Below are 4,170 nucleotides of genomic sequence, written 5' to 3' on the forward strand. Positions count from 1 at the left end.
GTTCCGCTGTGATTAGGTCAGTCCAACGGATTCTTTCGGATACCAAAATCCTGTTACCAAAATCCTGTTGTGAAAGATTTTTTTTCTTTTAATATTTTAACGATTTTTTTATGGTTTTTTTCGTGATAAAATTTTTAGGATCATTCTCTTCAGGATAGAATTCTCTCCTTTACTTCCACTCTCGAAGAGAAACTGTTGAAGATAAAAAAAAATAAAAAAAATAAAAACGGAAAAAGAGATCGAAAAGGAAATAAAATAAAAAAATATAGTTGGAATGGTCTTATTGGTATTAGACGGGTGATTGATTTATAAGATGTCACTACCCCGATCACAACGAAGGAAGCTACGCGTAAAAGTAGCCGTTAGCTTCAAGGCCGTGTCGCTTCTTTCTTCGATTTGGTCCTCGTGCTCTGTGTCTTCAAACAAAAAGGTTCCAAGTGTCATGTTGATTGGACTAAAGACATGTTTTGTAGAGATGTAGCGATCTTATTCATACTTTAAATTAAAATAAATGCTTAAGTTAATTTATTTTAGCTTACAAATTTTAAATTATATATGAATATAATTTAGAACTCTACAAAATAGATCAAAAAATCCAAACAACCATTTGTCGAAAAATCCAAACAACCGAGCAAGGATAGCCAGGGAAATGGATGTTTTTTCTCTTTCCTAATTTATTTTCGAGTAAGCTGGGGCAATGATTTCTTGCTTTTGAAAAAAAAGCCAAATTCTCTCTCTTCTAATGGGAACTTCACACGATCTAACTCGCCCCCGTTCGCTCCCAAGGGCTGTATGGACAACCACCTAATCCACTGCTCCACCATCCCTCTCTTTGCTTATCCGCCTCACTGTCACCTAAGCAAGTCGTCGGAATTTCGCGCGGTTGCAAGGACGGCGACGATGGGGCTATAGATTGAGGCAAGCTCATTCACAAGTGCAAGCGAGGTCGTCGACTACCTACCTCGGTGGGGGCTTGTCGGATTGGAGGAGGAGACGGTCGCTTGTGTACGGCGCGGTGGCGTGGGGCTGGCAAGGCAGAGGCTACACGTGCCGCGAGGGAGGCGGCCAGAGTTGGAGCTGAGCAAGGCGGATCCGCGCTGAAGGTGGTTGTAGATGGTGACAAGACGATTGTGGCAGCTAGATCTGGTTGGCGGTGGCTTCGATCCGCATGGTGATGGATGGCTCCAGATGGCGGTGGCTTGGATTCGCATATGGAGGCTAGTTTGGGTCACATGCGGCTGGATCCATGGCAAGGCAACCAAGCTCGATGCAACAATGGCTGGTCCCACACGGTGGTGGCTAGTTCATTGTGGGTCGGCCTGGTATGCGCGGTGGTGGTTGGATCCACGCGGGTGTGGCATAAATCCGATGCGTAGGAGGTCCAGGCCCAGCTTTGCGCGCGACTGGTCTCTTATGGTGACGGTCGGTGTCGACGGCGAAGTAGGATGAACACGGTGATGGTGGGATGGTCAATGGTGTGACCATGCTCGGCTTTGGGCCATGCAATAGGGACCGGGGGCGAGGGCATTCCTCGTCCGCTGGTGATGGGCCTACAGGGCGTGGTGGGTTGGCAGCGGCCATTCTCGCATGGTGGCGAGCAGTTTCAACGACGGACAGTCGTGCTAGACTTTGGTGCGGGGGTGGTGGCCCTGCGGGGCGCAATGACGAGGCTTGTCACCGATTAGTGTGCCGTCCAAAATCAGCTTGTGCGATGTGACCATGTGATGTTGGGTAATGACCCGCGGGTTATGGTGGCGGCTGCTTGCGGCGGTGATGTGAGGGCAATGGCCCAGGAGAGTTGCATTGGTGGCAGCGAGTGATGGCTAGTTTAGTGTGATGGCCAAGGACGACACAACGCAAGATAGTAGGTGTTGGATGCGGTGGCTAGTCCTGCTTAGCAGCGGCTAGTTCAGCGTAGTGGCAAGACGGTAGGTGGCGGGCCGCAGTGGCTAGCCCGTCATAGCTGCGGTTAGATCAATACGGCGGCCAACGACCACTACGTGAAAAAAAGCCATGGGTGAAGGGTGATAACCATTATGTGTGATGGGTCCTACACCCGTCACCCAAGAGATGTCACTGATGACTAGTCATAAGTGACGAGTAAGGACCTGTTATCAATAAGATCATAAGTGACAGGTCGTAACCATGACGTGTCACCTATTAGCATCTCTCCTGAGCTGTATATAATGTCATAAGTGATGGGTCAAATGGTTACCTATCACTTATGTTTGACAGGTGACGGGTAACTTCTTTACCTGTAATTTATGTGTAGGTTACCTTGCTGCATTGTACTGCTTCCTAGCTGCATCCTAGAGCGTAGCCAGGATTTAGCAGCCGTTTTCTCCCTGCAAACAATAGCTACACATCCAAATTCATATCAACAAACATACTTCATTACATAATCATAAAGATTACAAAGTTCCGAGCAATTCATTACATAATCACAAATGTTACAAAGTTCCGATCAACTCATATTACATAAGATCTACCTCACAACCTAGGGATTATATAGTAGAACTCGCTGTGTGGGTTGATGACTTCAGACACCATAAACTCGGCGATCCATCATCGAATCTCTGGGAATGCACCATTGTGGAAAAAAAGACTGTCAAATCCCTGCATAATTTGACACGTAACCAATGTCATATTACCATAAAATTAAACTAATTACTGAAAATAGTTATGAATAATCTCGCATTGAACTTACATCAGGGGATCTGAGATCCTTCATGCAAAGCATGAGGAGCATGTTCTTTGCAACATAGAATCCGCAGGCGTTGCCCAGTAGTTGTTTGTTGCATTGCTGAATAGAAAATTTAGTCTTAGATCAAAAGGAGAAAAAACAGCAACAAAGAGCATTTGGTAATCTGTTAGGTAGCGCTTACCACGAACCCAATCTTCTGTGTCAGTCTGCGGTCGTCTTTTCGCGTTGTAGTCAGGTTGAGCTTGAAGGTACTTGCCATAAGCCCTACATAAAGAGGGATCAATTAGGGAACATTTGAATGTTAGAAAAGTTAAATGTGTAAACTAAGCTAGGCAGAATTTATGCGTCGAAGAATCTTTTACAGTGCTATAATCACCCTGTCTAAGTTTGCCTTTTGGTCCTACTGGTCTTGATGAGTCAAGGTAGAACACCAAATTCCACCTGAGTGGAAATAGCCAGTAAGATCTAATAACCACCGGTGTTGTGAGTGCCTAACAGATAGTCCATTATGGAATATTGTTGCATTGCCTGGGCACATGGTCAATAGCATAGTCGATGTGAAGTTGGATGACCAATATTGTAATGGCCTCAGGGTTAAGAAATGCTATGGACTCCTTGTTCTTCTTTGTTTCTTTCATCAAGTGTCTACAGATAAAAAACATAGTTAGATTCAAGACTTAGTGATATCAATTAATGAATATTCAGTTTCAAAGGACTTACAATGTGAAGATCTGTAATAACGATACGTTTAGTTTATCAAGGTTGAAGAGGTCGTATAAGTCATTGAAACCCACAGTGAAATAGCTATCGTCATTACTTAATAAGTGTCGTTGTTTGTACTATACGACTATGGATGTGACATTGTTGTCTCTAGAAGCCTGCAAGTAGTAATTATGCAGCTCGACACATGCTTTTCCAACCCTTGTTAGGCCATCTACCGTCATCATGGACTTACCATATTGGAATTTTGTATTGGCCTGTGTCCACGCTGCTCCAATGTTACGGGACTTCTTCGCCGGTACAATGGCCTTTCAACCTCTACGATAAGTGTTTCTTAGAGCCTTTCTTTTTTACCTCATTTTCTTTCTTCTTTGGGCTCTTTGGGGGAGACGACATTGGAGCTAAAAGCAAGGTTGCTAGATGCAGAGGATAAGGCAGCAAAGATGGTTTTTCTGGAGGAGGATTCTCTAGAAGCTAGGGGGCGAGAGCAGTGTACTTGATGCTCGTCCAGACTGGGATGCACTGGAGACCACGATGTCGCCCCTCTTCTACTGGATCCTTTGATGAAAAGCTTCACCCAGAGTTGTGACTTTATCATTGGGGGGAGCTCCAACACGTGATCAGTGACATTGCTTTGTACCATATCTACCGTAACCACGGCGTAGTCATCACGTATTGGGATCATATGTAAGATACGGACATCTGGAAACACCTGCCCTCTTGTAACCTTGATTAGATACCCGCCA

The sequence above is a fragment of the Phragmites australis genome, chromosome 16, assembly GCF_958298935.1.
Source record: "Phragmites australis chromosome 16, lpPhrAust1.1, whole genome shotgun sequence".
NCBI classification, from domain to species: Eukaryota; Viridiplantae; Streptophyta; class Magnoliopsida; order Poales; family Poaceae; genus Phragmites; species Phragmites australis.